Source organism: Humulus lupulus, chromosome 3, assembly GCF_963169125.1.
Source record: "Humulus lupulus chromosome 3, drHumLupu1.1, whole genome shotgun sequence".
NCBI lineage: Eukaryota > Viridiplantae > Streptophyta > Magnoliopsida > Rosales > Cannabaceae > Humulus > Humulus lupulus.
This window is the reverse complement of record NC_084795.1, coordinates 72,895,688-72,914,209: the sequence shown is the minus strand read 5'-3', so window position 1 is coordinate 72,914,209 and position 18,522 is coordinate 72,895,688.

The following is an 18,522-nucleotide window of genomic DNA, read 5'->3' as shown; positions in this document are numbered from 1 at the left end:
AAAATTAATGATCACGCCTTTTGAGTACCAGAGACAAACTTATATAAGGTTACTTGAGCCATTTTCTTCCTTTTTACGCACGTCAACTCTTTGTCGAAAAACCCTAAAAACCAGAGCTTTATTCTCTCCGGCGAACCTTCCTTCGTGCTGTAGGATCAGACGGTGGGCTTGTTGACTTCCGAAACTCTCATTTCCATCTTCACGGCCACTTTCCTTGGTAAGTTACTCTGCAACTCCATGCTTCTAACCTTTCGTGGTGCATGCTTTTAAATGGTCTACTGTTTGAATCTCTTGGTTTCTGGTTTTTTGAACGCCTGTAGATAAGATGTTTTTTGTCGTCAACGTATGCTTTTGAGTAGGTTTAAAACCCAGGATTAGCACCTTTTAGGACGTAGGATCGAAGTAGCATCTCGATTTTTTAATCCGGTTGGGAATAATTTCTTCCCGTCGCGAGGGGAGTCGAAAAAGCTTTTCAGGAAAACTTTTCACTCTCACCCTTTTGGCCCGCTTTTTAAACTGTTTGCGCAGAGAGACTTAGTCAGAATACTGTTATATAAAGGCTTAGCTTTCATACTTCGACCAACGCTACTTTAAGAATCTCCTAGATCCCTCTGACCTCGCCTCCCCATTCTTCTGTTTGCAGATTTTAATGCCAGATTTGTGGGGAGGTGAGAGATCCATCGACGACGACCTCCTTGCCCAACTGCTCGAGGGAGAAGAACAAATATCCGATCGCATCCACCAGATACCCTTCTCTCGAGTCTCTTCCAGACCGCACCCTTCTATGGCCCGTTCAAAATCCTCTGGCAAGAAAAGGCCCGAATCTGAAAGTAACCCATCTCCTTCTGCTCAGCCTGACTCGCAGGCGGGGGCTCCCTCGACCAGTGGTCGAGAAAATCTTACTCCTGACCCCAATATCCAAACTAGGGCTCGTCCTCGTCATCGCAATCCGCCTGATGTCGAGTGGTACACTCCTCCAGCCAGTTCGATGACCCCTCGGATGGTCGCGAACTGCTTCAGAAAATACCCCCTAACGGGGGTGACCATTACACGTCCTACTGCGGAGCAGAGGGCTAACCGTCCAGGAGGGGCAAACAGCGCCTGGTCCTGGTATCACATTGAAGCGGGGGCTTATCTCCCTCTTCATCCTTTCTTTGTGGGGGTGGCCAATTATTTCGGCGTCGCTCCCCTTCAAATAACCCCTAATGGATATAGGATGTTGGCTGCGCTCTATGTCCTGTACAAACTTAACAAGTGGCCAGAACCTTCACCTCATGAGGTTAATTACCTCTTTGATCTTAAGTCCAATCCTCAACACAACGGGACGGGCTTTTTTCACTTCTGCCATCAGGAAACTGGCCGGACGTTTTTGAGTGGCACCACCCACATATCAAACGTGGGACATTACAACAAGGAGTACTTCTTTACTCCAGATATATCCAGCAACAACTTGGCCTTCGCGAGAGGAGGTACAATTTTGTCTTTGTCCTGGTCGATACTTTATCATAAAGTATTTCTCTTCGTCATTTCTCAAACTCGACTCGTTTTTCAGGCCCCTGGTTGCGCCCGACCCCAACACCAGACATGGTGTCGAGGTCTGACACTCTGGCCAGGATGTCTGCCGCTACCAAATGTGTCAAGACCTTGACACAAGAAAAGAATTTGAGGTCGTCTGGCCTTCTGGCTCCTCGCCATGACAATAGAGGGTCCGAAACGGACGAACCCATTGCTGGGGGGGTCCCCGAGCAGCAATTTCCTGTGCCCTCTCCAAGGAGGAGGCCAACAGGAGTTACGATCAGGGCACCCACGGGCAGCCCTTCTGCAGAAAGGCCTTCTGCTCCCCAAGGCAAGGGGAAAGAAAAGGCCAAAGAACCAGTTGTTGACTTGGAAGAGTCTTCTGATGACAATGGTAACGTTATTTCGCTTTTAAATGGTCTGCCAATCCCCTGTCACATGTTCGATGGGGATGGCAACTTTACATATGCTCCAAATCTAGGGCCAAACTTCTTCATGCCAGAAAATGAGTATATGATTAATAGAGTCAATAGTATAGCGACCAGTAGTTGTAGCTCGGGTATTCACTTTATTATCTTCTTTCTGCTGTATTACTCTTTTCCACCTTTTTCTTCCCTTATTAACCTTTTGTGTTTATTTTCATGCAGATATGTCGACTCCCAATATCTTTGACATGTACCAGGCTGAAGAGGAAGAAGAAGTCCCTCAACTTCAACGGAGGTCAAAGAAACGAACTGGCGAAACCAGTCGAGGCCCTTCAGCCAAGAAGAGTCGACCAGAAGACCTTCCTCAGGGCATTCCAACTGGGCAAAGTCCTGCGCCAACTGGGCGAACTCCTACCCCTCCCCCAGCTCCTTCTGAACAGCAAAACACCCCTGCTCGGTCCAATCCTCCACCTGCGCCTGCTAGGGAGCATCTTTCTCGCGAAGAGGCTCATGAGGCCAGGCTCGTGAGCCATACCATTCGATCCGCTAAGGATCGAATTGAACGGATTGGCAGAGGTGAGCGTGTTGGGGCTGCCATGATCCAAGCTGTAGAGCTACCAGTCGATCAGATCCCGAACAGGACTCTGAACGAGATCTCCAGCGTAAGTATTTCTTTGTTTCTCGAGTCTTTGTTTTTTTTCAGTTCTCGCGATGAGTCTTGACTTCTTTTTCTTTCGTTTACAGGCCTTACTTTCTGCCATTACTGCTCGTACCCGAGCCCAGGCCTACTTTGAGCAGATTGAGGTTAAAGTTCTCGAGAAACATCAGGTGAAGGCGGCTGAGGAGCTTTCGGCTGCTGAAGCCAAACATGCTAAGGAGTTGGGGACGGTGGTCCAAGAGCGGGATGCAGCGGTGACCAAACTGTCTGCGGCTGAAGCTGCTAAAGATGCAGCGGTTAAGCTGAGGGAAGAGTATCGGTCGTACAACAAAACTCATCTCCGCGAGATCAAGCATCTGGAGGGGGTAGTCAAGTCTAAGGACGAGACTATTGCCACTCTCGAGGGCAAGCTGCAGCAGTCGGAGCTCGACAACTCCAAGAATCTGGAAAAGTATAAGAGGGCGACACTCCGATGTTTCTATAACTTTTGGAAACATAATCGGGGTGCTGACTTTAGCTACCTTTCAGAGGAGGTTAGAGTTGCAGAGTTGGCTCGGTGCGCTGCTCAACTGGCTGAAGAGGAGGCGAGAGCTGCGACTCCTGCAACCCCAAGCGTCGTTGGTTTGGACGAAGAAACCATCGAGGAAGAGACTGACCAGGTTGTTGCCCAGGATCCTCCTGCCCCCCATGCCTCTTAATTTATTTAGCTGTTCTTCTTTCTTTTTAAACACGCGACCCACGGGTCGCCATGTAAAGACAATAATTTCTTTTTAAACTTTGCTGCACGGGCAGTAAATCTTTTTGTTTGAACAATTACATCCAAGCAGCAATGCTTGCGGTGTAAAAGCTTAACTCTTGGTGTTATAATATTTTTACTTATTATAACATTTGTCCGTATGACTGAACTTAGCATAGTACTTTGGCATCATATATTTTGAAAAAATACTCTAAGTACTTGAAGCATGCTTTCACTCATTTTGTTCATGTGTTTACATACCTTGAGAGTATGCTTTGCTATCGATGTGCCTTATATGCCCCCCAAGTGATCGAGGAGCTCTTATGTCCTTGGTCACTTGCCTTGACCATGGCCTGTTCGAACATTACTGTTCGCGCGGAAAAATGATACTTGTAATACAGCAAAACAACACACGTAATGAACAAATACTTGTAAATGTAAATTCACAAAGTTTGGCAAGAACGACTGGCTAAGCACAGTCCCTTATAATTTCGTATTAAAAATGGACTAATCATGTCTTTACGAATGATTCTGAAACAGAATCTTACATATACGAGCAGTTAGCCATACACTGTAGCTAACCCTCTTTGCAAAACTTGTAAAAATTAATGGGAAAATTTGAACAAGCCAGCCCTTTAAGAAGGGTTGTTTATTGATAATACTTGCGCAGGTGTTCTCCATTCCAGTAACGTGGAACGAGATCTCCGTTTAAGCGTGCAAGTTTGTAGGTGCCTGGGTGAAGGACTTCTTCAATCTGGTAAGGTCCTTCCCAGTTAGGTCCGAGCACGCCGGCAGTGGGGTCGCGGGTATTCAAGAAGACTCGTCGTAACACCAAGTCTCCGACGTTGAATCTTCTTTCTTTAACTTTGGAGTTAAAGTACCGGGCGACTTTTTGTTGATAAGCAGCAACTCGGAGTTGAGACTTTTCTCGTATCTCATCAATTGAGTCTAAGGACTCCAGTATTAGCTGGCTGTTTTTCTCTTGATCATACGTTAAACGCCGATGTGAGGGGGGATCTATCTCGACGGGTATCATTGCCTCATACCCATAGGCTAAGGAAAATGGGGTACGCCCTGTGGCTGTTCGATGAGATGTTCTATATGACCAGAGGACTTCCGGTAATTGTTCTGGCCATGCTCCTTTCGCTTCTTCAAGTCTTTTCTTCAGGGTGTCCTTGAGGGTTTTGTTTACAGCTTCGACTTGCCCATTCGCTTGGGGGTGTGCGACTGAAGAAAAGCTCTTGATTACCCCATGCCTTTCGCAGAAATCGGTGAACAGGTCGCTGTCAAATTGGGTTCCGTTGTCTGAAACTATCTTTCTGGGCAATTTATACTGGCACACAATGTTCTTGATGACAAAGTCGAGAACTTTCTTGGTCGTTATGGTTGCGAGTGGTTCAGCTTCGACCCATTTTGTAAAGTAGTCGACTGCCACAACTGCGTACTTTACTCCCCCTTTTCCTGTCGGTAGTGATCCAATTAAATCTATTCCCCATATTGCAAAAGGCCACGGGCTTTGCATCTGCTTTAGCTCGTTTGGAGCTGCTCGTGGGATTTTGGAGAACCTTTGACATTTATCACACCTTCGTACGTACTCCATCGAATCCTCGTTCATCGTTGGCCAAAAATAGCCTTGTCGAAGAATTTTTTTCGCCAAACTCTGCCCCCCAGCGTGATCTCCGCAGAACCCTTCATGCACCTCTTTCATGAGTTCCTTAGCTTTTTCTGATGTAATGCACCTGAGCAGTGGCATTGAATATCCTCTTCGGTACATAACACCGTCGAGCAGTATGTACCTAGCAGCTTGTCTTTGTAGAGTTCTGGCTTTGTTTCTATCTACTGGCAATGTCCCATTTGTCAGATACTCCAGGTAAGGTGCCATCCATGTATCTTCTACTCGAATTTCCATGCTGGCTTCGGCTGCATCAATGCTTGGTTCTCTTAATCTCTCTACTGGGACTATGTTCAAGGTGTCAGCGTCTTTGGCACTTGCAAGTTTGGCCAAGGCGTCTGCATTCGAATTTTGGTCTCGCGGAATTTGCTGGAGGGTGTATTTTGTAAACTGTGCTAGCAAATCTTTTGCTTTATTAAGGTAGGCCATCATTTTTAACCCTCGCGCTTGATATTCTCCCAGGACTTGGTTTACGACCAGCTGAGAGTCGCTGAAAATATCGAGCGCTTTTATGTTCATCTCCCTGGCCATTTTCAGTCCAGCGAGGAGTGCTTCGTATTCCGCTTCATTGTTTGACGCTGCGAAATCAAACCTGATTGCGCAGTGAAATCGATGCCCATCGGGCGTTATCAATATCACTCCTGCTCCAGCGTGAGATTCATTAGATGATCCATCTGTGAATAGTTTCCACGAAGGAGTCTTGTCTTGAGGCATGGGCGCCTCAGGTTTCTCGCACAACTCGTTGCTGGGGAGTTCGGTGAACTCCGCAATAAAATCGGCTAAGGCCTGCCCTTTTATTGCTGCTCGCGGTGAATAAGTCACGTCGAACTGTCCTAATTCGACCGCCCATTTTAACAGTCGTCCAGCCGCCTTAGGTTTTTGGAGGACCTGCCGAAGGGGCTGGTCAGTCAAAACCGTGATAGGATGGGCTTGGAAGTACGGTCGCAACTTTCGGGAAGCTAGAATTAGGCAATACGCTAATCTTTCGATCGGTGGGTATTTTAATTCTGCACCGATCAGCCTTTTGCTGACGTAGTAAACAGCTTTCTGCACGCCTTCTTCTTCCCGTATCAGTACCGCACTAGCAGCAACTTCGGTAATTGCCAGATAAATGTACAAAGTCTCTCCTTCCATTGGTTTTGATAGGACAGGAGGTTGCGACATGTGAGCCTTTACTGTCTGGAATGCTTGCTCGCAGTCTTCCGTCCATTCAAACTTTTTATTTCCCCTAAGTAGATTGAAGAATGGAACGCACTTGTCAGTTGATTTTGAGATGAATCTACTAAGGGCAGCTATCCTTCCGGTCAGGCTTTGGACATCCTTGATCTTTTCTGGCGACTTCATATCGATCAGGGCTTTTATCTTGTCGGGGTTGGCCTCGATTCCCCTTGAATTCACTATAAATCCCAAAAACTTTCCTGACCCGACTCCGAAGGAACATTTGAGGGGATTCAACTTCATATGGTACTTATTTAACACATCAAAGCACCTCTGCAAATCCTTCACATGTCCTTCAGCCTTCTTGGACTTTACCAGCATGTCATCCACGTATACTTCCATGCTTACCCCGATCAGCTCCTTGAACATGTGGTTGACCAATCGCTGGTAAGTTGCACCTGCGTTCTTCAGTCCAAAGGGCATTACTTTGTAACAATATAAGCCCGTATCGGTCCGAAAGCTGGTATGATCCTCATCAGGGGGATGCATGCTGATCTGATTGTAGCCTGAATACGCATCCATGAACGAAAGGGTCTCATGCCCAGCAGTTGCATCGACTAGCTGGTCGATCCTCGGGAGTGGGAAGCAGTCTTTTGGGCAGGCCTTATTGAGGTCTGTAAAATCCACACAGGTCCGCCATTTGCCGTTAGGCTTGGGGACCAACACCGGATTGGAGACCCATGATGGATAAAACGCCACCCTGATGAACCCATTTTCTTTAAGTCTTTCGACTTCTTCTTTCAAGGCTCTTGACCTGTCTTTATCGAGCAGCCTTCTTTTTTGTTGTACCGGTGGAAAGACTTTGTCTATGTTCAGGACATGGCTGATCACCGCAGGATCTATTCCGACCATGTCTTTATGTGACCAGGCGAAAACCCCTGGTTCCCTTGCAAGAATTCCACCAGCGCTTGTTTCGCGGTAGGTTCTAAATTCTTCCCAATCTTTACGATTCGAGTCGGGTCTCTTTCATCGAGATGGACCTCCTCCAGGTCCTCGACGGGCCCAACATTTTCTTCAAAATCCCCAAAGCGAGGATCCAAATCTATATCCTCACTTTGGGCAACACCCTATTTGGTGACTTTTCCACCTGATTGGGTTTTGCTGTCTTCCGTCATCTGCAATCGTTCTGGGGTAGCGCTCCTAGATGTTCCACTTTTTGCCTTTGTGATCGAGGCGTTATAGCACTCCCTGGCTTCCCTTTGGTTTCCCAAAACGCATCCTACCCATGCGTTCGTTGGGAATTTCATGGCTAGGTGCCACATGGAGATGACGGCCCTCAGTTCAACCAGTATGGGTCTTCCAATAACGGCGTTATACGCTGAAGGACAATCGACCACTACAAAAGTGGCGAGTAATGTCCTTGAAGCGGGCGCTGTACCCGTTGTCACTGGGAGTTTGATCATTCCGGCTGGAACGAGTCCTTCTCCAGAGAAGCCGTATATGGTTTGATTGCAGGGCTCCAAGTCCTTGATGGACAGCTTCATGCGTTCCAGCGTTGATTTATAGAGGATGTTTACTGAACTTCCTGTATCGACCAGTATTCTTTTTACCATCATATTGGCCATTTGGATATCTACGACCAGCGGATCGGAATGTGGGAACCGGACGTGTTGGGCATCGCCTTCAGAGAAGGTTATCCCGCACTCCTCTGAGCGGGCCTTTTTCGGCGCTCGGTCCTCCACAGTCATCATCTCGATGTCGTGGTCGTGGCGCAGAGTTCGAGCATATCGTTCTCTAGCCTTTCTGCTATTTCCAGCGAGGTGTGGGCCTCCACAGATGGTTAAAAGTGTTCCGGCTACGGGGGCAGGCTGTAATGGTGGCGAGCATTGGCGTGTGGACGTCTGCTCGTTGCCACCTGGAGCTTCTCGTTGGGAAGTTCCCGAGGCTCGTACGTACCTTCTCAAGTGTCCTTGTCTAATGAGGAACTCGATTTCATCTTTTAGCTGGTTGCATTCATTAGTGTCATGTCCATAGTCGTTATGATAACGACAGAATTTGGTAGTGTCTCTTTTCGAAATGTCTTTTCGAATGGGCCCAGGCTTCTTGTAGGGCACGCTGGAGCTTGTGGCCTGGTATACCTCTCCTCGAGACTCAACGAGGGCAGTGTAGTTAGTGAACCTAGGTTCATAACGATTACTCTTAGCTCGCTTATTGTCGGAGGTGGAAGGCTCATTGTGTTGCCGTTTCCCACCATTCTTGCCATTACCGTTGCCGTTTCCATTGCCCTTGCCGTTGCCATTTGGTTTAGTGCCATTGGCGGCTTTGGCGGGTTCGGCAGCCTTCTTGCCCTTGTTCGAGAATTTTCCATCATCGGCAATGGCTTCTTCGAGTTTGATATATCGATCAGCTCGGTCTAAGAATTCCTGGGTGGTTCTGACCCCATCCTTACGAAGACTTTTCCACAGGGGCGAGCGGCGTCTCACTCCCGCAGTTATGGCCATCATCTTTCCTTCGTCCCCGACTGTCTTTGCTCCGGCTGCCGCTCGCATAAAGCGCTGGATGTAATCTTTTAGCGATTCTCCATCTTGCTGGCGGATCTCAACCAGTTGATTTGCTTCGGTCGGGTGGACACGACCTGCGTAGAACTGTCCGTAGAACTCCCTTACGAACATTTCCCAGGAAACTATGCTTGCAGGTGGGAACTTAAAGAACCATTCCTGCGCGGCTTCAGAAAGTGTTGCAGGAAAGATCCTGCACCGAGCGTCTTCGGATACCTTCTGAATGTCCATCTGGATTTCAAACTTATTCACATGCGAGACGGGATCTCCGTATCCATCAAAGTTCGGGAGCGTGGGCATCTTGAACTTGCCGGGAGTCTCTGTGTTGGCTATTCTTTGGATAAATGGAGTGCCCTTTCTTCTATCGTGGTCAATATAAGAGGTTCTTCCTCCGACCAATTGTTGCACAGCCTGATTTAGTGCGTCTATCTGGGCTTGCAAGGCAGTAGGAATAGCTACGTTCTCCGCTGCTGGGGGGATGTTCTCACCATGCTTCTTTCGACGATCATTGAGTATGTCTCTTAGATCTTCCTCTCTTCTCCGTTGCTCGCTACCTCCGAGCCGGTTGAAGACATTATTTTTCCGGGGTTGCCCCCCAGCATCTTGTCTATTTGGCTGATCATCTCGAGGCATTTGGCTCCTGCTTCTACCTTTATTTCCGTTCCTCCCATCAGCATTGTTCTTGCCTGAGTCAGCCTCGTTGTAGTCGTGGCCATCTTTGAACTTTGACTGGCTATGGTAAGACTGGTTGTTCCCTCTATTCCCGTCTCTGGCAGAAACACCTCGAGCGTTAGGGGGTGGCCTGCGCTGGTCGCGATGTCCCCGTGCATTATCATGCTGCTGGGATCCACAGACCGCAGAGCCTAACTCCGAGTCTCTCCTGTTACCAGGAGGGTAGTGACCCCTGTTCGCTTGGTGTGGCCCATCATTCTCGCGGCGTCTAGGACTACGAGGCTGTCGCTCGGCCCTATTCTGCCTTTGCTGCGGGGGATTACCTCGAGCAGCGTGGGATGGTGGATCTGCCTCGGGGTCCAGTGGGACGTCGTCATGGGGCATCTGGGGCTGTTCAGGCCTTTGCGGACTTGAAGGATGGACTGGTGGGCTAGGATTGGGACCTCCCTGGGGTGGCCCAGTTTCAGGTTGATTAGGCTGTGAGGCAGGCGCGGCCTGATTTCTGGCCAACAGCAAGGCCGCTTCAAGGGCTGCCATGGCCTCAGTCTGGTGGCGATCCACCTCCGCCTGTCTCTCGCTCAACTCCGCCCTCTGACGATCAAGTTCCTGCTGTTGCCTCGCCATAGCTTCTGCGGCAGTCTCTTGATTGGCCCTCAGACTTGCCAGCTCTTCCTGCAACGTGCCCAAGGTGCTCCTCAAAGTCGCATCGTCCATTTCCTCCTCTTCAAAATCTAGTTGCGGTTCATCTTCCGCCATGCTTGCTGGGGGAGGAGGAGGTGGCGGGTTCGACGGTGCAGCGGCAGTCTGAGCAGCTTTCTTCCCTGCTTTCGCCATTAGTTTTATCAACAATGATGAGTCGCCCTCTCAATGAAAGCACCAGAATGTTGACCCTCGTTTTAGCCAACTGACACGGAGTCAAAAAATGAATGATATAGGCGAATATGTATAGATAATAACGTAATGACAAAAGTAAAGAAAACACAGTAATTTATAGTGGTTCGGCCCCAGAATCTGGTAATGACCTACGTCCACTTAGAATGATATTGATATGGGTACAAAAGTGCGATCAGAGAGCTTGGGCTCAATGAGTTTCAACACTCCTCATAAACAATCCTCGTTTTCACAGATAATTTCTATATTCCTATGGTTTTTTAGCTGCCAAAAGGTCCCTTCCCATGAGCCATCTCTTGCTTTTTATAGGCCCATGGGGGGTTGCCCAATATTGTTACAGATATTATCCCTTGAATCATGGGATATTCAGAAGATTGCGTGAAATAAATTCGGGATACATAAGATCTTTCCATAAATGTTGCTTTGCCAGCGGAACCACCGACCAGTCTGGTCGTGGTAAAAACAGGTATGTCCTGCTTCTGGTGTGTCTCATGGTCGATACTCTAGCAGACGCTCCAGGTGTCAGGCACGTGTCAAGAGATTATTCGCCACGTCACTAATGCTAATTTATTGGATAACAATATTAATATAAATTCAAATATTATAAAATATTATTATAATAACATTTAATACAAAAATAGATATTTAATAATTATATAAATATAGATTCACATGTTATAAAATATTATTATTATAATACATAATAAATACATTATGTATAAATGCTGTGGGTATACAAATAGTATGACTATATAACTAAATAAGAAATTAGAATAACATTTATCTTCTATCAAGAATAAAGAAGTTTCTTATCCAATCATTAAGGTGTGATTTGAATAATATCATGAATTAATATTTTGTATCTTAAATAAAGTAGTTTGTCTTCTAAAAAATTATCGTATCATTTTTTTTAAATAAAAAATCATAAACATTATTTTGGTTTAATTTTTCTTTTAATATGTTTATGTTTTTTTTTTATATATGATATTATTTATTTATTTAAAATTTATATGATAATTATAAAAATTTTATAAAATTAATTAATAATTTTTTTAAATAAAACTAAATAAATATGCATTATTGTACATTATTTGCATATAGTATGTTTAATAAGTCTGTTAAATATTAATTTATTAAACATGTTATTTGGAAGTGGTATATCGAGTTGATCAATCTAAATAAAGGGTTGGATATTAGTGGGGGTGAGCTTGAAATTGTGTCACAATTATTATTGAGATTGAATTATATGTTGTTCATAATGGTCGTTGGGATGATTTGAACACAATTAATCCGCTAACGCAAATTCCTATTCCTAAACGTATCATTATGATTTGTAGTTGTATCACCTTATCTTAACAGTCTACTCCATATCTATAATAATAAATGTGTATGACTTTTAAGTGATTCTCATAATAATATATAAAAATTATATCCATTCAGAAAAAAGAAAAGAGAGGTGATACGATTCACCTCTTACTTCAACATTTTAATCAATCTTCATTCCTAGAATTATACGATGAAGTATTTTTTTTCTAATTTTTTTCATAACAGTATTTTTTTATTATTATGACATCCTTTTTTTAAATTTTTGAATAATTTTAAATAATTTACGTACTAAAAATAGATTTGTAAATTTTATAATACGCATGAAAATTCAGAATATCTGGAACTTTGTTTAAATTATCTAAAATTTTTCAAAATTTTACAAAAAAATGTTGTAACTACAATGAACACCGTCATAAAAAAATTGAAAAAAATATTGTAACATGTATTTTTGAAATAGAAATTGATTAAAAATTTGAAATAAAAGATTGCTAGTACTTCTAAAAAAAAACTGATATATATATATTTGTGATATTATTGAACACTACACTACTATAAAATTGAAATCAAAGTAATAATAAAGTCTATTTGTATTTGCACGTGGTACTTATTGTGTGAGACATTAGTCTACTCTCGTATATATAATAATTCTACTCTTAGTTTACATGCATAATTAATTCTTATAATATTATACCATATCTGCATTTTCAACTAATAATTAATATATACATACAAAAAATTTCGTTAATACATAAAATCTAAATAACTTTATATTTACATCTTAATTTTTCTAATTACTACAAAATAGTCTCATATTTACCTTGTAAAGATAACAAGAGAATTAGAAGGTAACTCCCTAACATAATTGAGATATAAAACTAAAAATTAATTACAGTAAAATATCTATAAAATGTTACTTTATATAAAAATAACTCTCATATATAGTCATAAAAAGTTTTAGTCCCAACTTGAAACCAATTAAAAATAAGAATATGCCCCACATTGTAATAAGATATAATATTTCTTAGTCTCATAGTCTTTAGAAAATATGCATCCACATAGTAATAATTGTCTTAATATTAATTATTTATATATATATATATATGGAGACATATGGTTACTATCCATAGATGATTACTTAATATTAATTATTGAATTAAGATCAATAATTCATATTTATAATTGTTAATTAATATTTCTAAAAATAAATTTTTGACTTTCAAACTTTTAGAAGGGCTATCTAATGACATTATAGTCACATATTTATTAAATAAAGAATAAAAATATCTTATTTAATATTTTTTCTTCATTTCTTCTTCATTCTTGATTCATTTCTTTTATCCATTCCATTAGAAAAAAAAATTCTTTGGAATTAATGAGAATAATTAATGTGACCATTATCTTTCCAACTAATATTTATTGCCTAATTAATCTAAAATTTTTGAAATTGTTGATTTTATATATTTTATTTATTTATATTCATCATCATTATAATAATTTCTTATAAAAAAACTTGTTTAGTGATTTATGGTAACCATCCATAAATAATATCTATTGAGAAATATTTTATATATATATATTATCTTTTACATACGAAAAATTCATGATAAAATTAATTTTCTATTAATTTAGACTTGTAAAATATCTTTTGTATATTTCCAACATTATATAAATATGTATATTGTAACTATATTTTTATGTTATTTTTGTTTATCAATGTTTTACTTGAATTTGACATATTTTATTAATTAATATTTAATTTAGATTTAAATGTGTATATTTCCAACATTTTATAAATATAATTTTATTAAGTTATAACATCGTCGTACATAAAATATATTTGTCCCAATATTATTACTATAAAGAGGTTTTACGGTAATATTACAAGAAAAACTACTGTAACTAATACTTGTAAAGAAGACTACTGCAACTACTATATATTTTAAATGCGTAAAGGTGAAAGTATATCTTTGTAAAGAAGACTAAATAAAAAAAGCTCTTAATAAATTAGCAAATTATTTATTTTGTGATAAAATAAAAATTAAAAAAAATTAGAATTGGTAAAATTAAAAACGATACATCTCCTTATTGATAATATGCTTGTATATTATTTTTTCCTTATATACGTAGTACATTAGAGAAATCAAAAGTAATTTTTAGTCTCATCATTTATACAAAGTATAACAATAAAAATTATGATATCCCAGTAGTATTAATCCATAAAAATTGTATATACAAAAATATATTTATAAAAAAAACATAATTTAATAGAGTAATTTTAATACTTTAATATGAAATTTTGAAATAGGTGATTAGAAAATTATATACTCATTTATTACTTTTCTTATTTAGATGAGTGTTAGAAAACAATATAAAAAATTATTAAATCTAACATAAAACAATAATTTCCGTTAAAGAGGCACTTATAATATATCTAACATAAAATAATAATTTCCATTAAAAAGACACTTATAATATGTAATGCTCTTGATAACCCAAACTATTATACTGTGTGTTTTAAAATAGTACAAGACTTGTTAATCAAGTCATTTGAAAAGTAATGTGATCCTAAGGTCAATTACCAAGTTATGTTTAAAATATTTTGAACATAAACATATAATTTTCATTAAAATAGACGTTTGGTACACGGGATCCCAAAAAAGTGTTTAAGAGAGAAATTTACAATTCTGAAAAGTTATATACTACCAGTGACCACTCTAATGGAAAAATATAAATTTTAGGCTCTGTCCTTGTACTTTCCCTCGCTCGTGGCAGACGAGCAGCTGACAATGTACACTTCGTCCCCAGAGCTCTCCAACTCATGGTTGGTCCAGCTTACCCTTGCCTTTACCTGTACCACGTAACACTCGTGAGCCAAGGTCTAGCAAAAAAACCATAACAGCAAATACACGATTAGTAATAGCATCCAATCAATCATAAGACAGTCATTCAAACGCTCAACAAATCATAAGCATCAAACTAACAACAGTAAACATGTACGTTCAGAAATATATCTCAACCAATATACAAGTGCTCAGGGTCGGCGCCCTTAAGTCGAGCCCTCTGTTTACTCAACTGACTCCGGCTCGCTTAGGCCGATTCCTTTGTTTATTTAGCTGACCCTGGGTCACAGTGGCAGAGCCGCGTCCCGTGCGCAAATCATAAGCCCCGGCTCTCTTAGGCCGTTCATTTCATGTTTCAAATAACAGTATCATAGTTACACAACACATATACTCAGATACAGGGAATCTCAGTCCCAATATAGCCACACAAGGGTGTAGTTTTCTTACCTTGAATTCCGAGCGGAGGATACAAAACGGTCCCGAGCACGATCCTCAGTCCTGAGCCTTGGCGATAAACTTGGTCACAGTGGCCAATGGATAATCATCAATTTGTAATCCAAATAAATACTTAGGAGACGAAAAATAGCCTTCGGGACCTCGATTTCTACTAAACCAGGAAGTAGAAATTGTACAGAGTACCTAGGTTCAAACCCCTGAGCCTTACCAATCCTAGAAACCAACCTAAGGCAAAAACCCCTAGGCGGGTCGCGACCTAACCCTAAGGGTCGCAGCGTGCCCCCAAGTCAGAGGCTCAATCCTCAAGCTTTAGGGGGAGACAGGCTGGGACTTGCCCCCTAGGGTCGCGGTGCGCCCTCAAAACAGAGAGCACGCCCAGGCGTTCTAGGCATGCGGGCTGCGGCGCCCATGAGCTGGGTCGCGGCACGCCCCTTTGGGCCCAGAATTTATGGGTTTTCCCTAGCATCTTTCCCAGCCAAAACCACATAATTCAACTTTAAGAAACACTCTAACCCAAAATCAAGCTTAGCTACGAGCTTAGGACTTTTAATCACATATTTTAAACACAAAACCTTAACAATCCTACTGAAATTACCATCCCAAATCAGTAGAAATTCATCACCTAATACTCAGCTTAATTTCACCCTAATGATCTAAATTCTCTAACATAATAAAAGACATGAACTCACCTCAATTGGCTGGTAGACTTCTCATCTTTAATCTTCCAATCCATCCCTGAGTTTAAGTTCCCAAGCTTTCCCCACTGAATTCCTTAGCCTTAACCTTCAGTTGAGCAGAAACTCTTCAAGCATGATAGAGAGGTAGAGAGAATCGTATAGAAGGGGAGGAAGAGAGAGTGTTTAAGGATTCTTTGTGTCTAGTGGATTCTAACATCTTCTAGTACCTTAGCTGATCATATTCCCAATAACAAAATGACCAAAATGTCCTCCCCTAAACTACTTAGCCATTTAATTACTCTAAGGGTAAAATAGTCTTTTCTCTCCAGTTCCCGCTAACTCTTAAAATGTTCCTAATATCTACCAATTAATCTCGTCATCCAATTAATTACCAAATACCTATCCCATATTTAATAAATCTCAAAATATTCTCTAAATTCCCAAAAATACCCCTAGGCTCCAATCGAGCCGGGTATTAAACCCCGCTGTGACTATTTCGCGGACCATCTCAAGCCATATGCTGCAATTATATATCCACATAATAATGTGGTCCCAACCATTTATCACATATAATAACATTTATGTCATCAACGGGCCAAAATTATAAATATGCATTTATAAGCTATAAATGGCTCACATAGTATATTTACATAATCATATTAATCATGCATGCCACATATTCACGCATTTAACCATTTAAACATTCATATATATATATATATTAATTATTCTCTTCTGGCATACTAATCAAAGCTGTAAGCCCTATTAGAAATTGTGGGTCGTTAAATAATATATAATAGATATATATCTTTTAAAAAACACTTCATTTTATACTATCTTTTGTACTCTCCCATGTTAATGTTAAACAATAATATTGTTTAATTATAAATTTTTTAAAATATAAAATATTTGAATAATTTCATTTGTCAAGTAAAGAAAAAGGTAGGAAATAGAATTTTCTTAGCCTTTCTTACAAATTATATAAGAATAATACTAGATACACTCATTTTACATAAATTATTCAAATTTATTAAGTTGGAACTATACTAACTTTATGTGTAGTTTAAAGGGATATTTGCGGCGAAAATACCTAAGTTTTTCACTTTATAACACTTAAATACCTAAGTCTTTTTTTTTTGCGGCTAAAGTACCTTTCGTTAACATTTCTTGGCATCCGTTGGTACCTGGCCGTTAAGAACCAGGTAAGTGCCTACATGGCACTTTCTGATTGGTCTAAGTGGATATTTTTAATTAAAAAATTCATTTATATATTTAAAAATTAAATAAAAATCTAATAAAAAATTAAAAATTATTTAAAATTCATATTTTAACTAAACTAATATTAAATATCATTGATTAAAATCCCTAAAACTAAAAATATAATTAAAAATAAAACAAAAATCTGATAAATAGCTAATTAAAAATTAAAATATTATCAAAATTAAAATAAATTTAAAATAATTAAGAGCTAAAGAATGAATCGTTTCCAGATTTACAAACCCAAGCTTGTTCATATTCACGATCAATTACAAAACTTGTATTCTCAAATCATAAAAAATTAACATTTCAATCAAATCTCATAATCAAAACTAATCTCAAAATCCGTACAAATCAATGCATTTATTTTTTCATCATCAAACCATTGTTTTAATTATCTTCAACACTATCAACATCATTATTCATATAAAATTCCAAAACCATTTTTCAACAATTATCGGTACCATTTCACATACACAGAAAAAAAAAACTCCATAAACAAGTTGAGACCATTGTAGCTCTTCCCTTCCTATTGCTTGCGAGCCTAGTCGCCCAATGTTCTCAGTCCATGACCCAACACCGAATACTCCAAACACACTCAAATCTCGTTGAAAACCCAATTTCTGATGACTACCTAGAACACCTAATCCCATTGAACACCCAAATCATGTCGAACACCATCCGTATAAATTTTTCTTCTCTAGCCCCAACTATGACTACCCAGATCTGAGAAGCACCAACCCAGCCGACACCGACTATTGATCTAAGAAGCCCCGAACTCAACAGTACTATCGCCAAGATCTGAGAAGCACCAACCTTGCGCGACTTCGACTATTGATTTGAGAAGCCCCGAACTCGACAGTACTATTGCCAAGATCTGAGAAGCTTGCAAACCTCCGTCTCTGGTCTCCGTCACACCATAACTCCACCCCGTCGCATTGCCAGTAGCCCCAAAACTTCAGTGGTGGTAGACCTGAGAAGAAGAAGAAGAAGAAGAAGAAGAAGAAGAAGAAGAAGAAGAAGAAGAAGAAAGGGGAAATGGAGAGAACAAGCTTTGATTTTTCAGTTTTTCAGTTTTTGAGTTTTAGATTTTATTAGTTATTAACAAGATTTTTGTTTTATTTTTTATTAGACTTTTTGTTTTAGGGATTTTAATTAATGATTTTTAGATTTAATTTATATTAAAAAATGAATTTCAAATCAGTTTTTATTAGAATTTTAATGATTTTTATTTAATATTTAAATATTTAAATGAATTTTTTAATTAAAAATATCCACGTAAACCAATCAGAAAGTGCCATGTAGGCACTTACCTGGTACTTAACGGCCAGGTAACAACGGATGCCAAGAAATGTTAACGGAATGTACTTTAGCCGCAAAAAAAAAGACTTATGTATTTAAGTGTTATAAAGTGAAAAACTTATGTATTTTCGCCGCAAATATCTATCGTTTAGAATAGTATTATATCATTGTGTGTATTTTTTTAAATGGGCAAATAACTCTATGTAACATTACTTTTTAAATATAGACACACGTTGGCAGTTAATTTACTGTCAAAAAGGACTAACTTAACTACTTCACTTGAAAAACAGACATATCATTTACTTCTCTTGTTCCAATTAAAAAATATTTATTGATTAGTCCCATATTGAAATATGTGATATAAATATAAATAATAAAA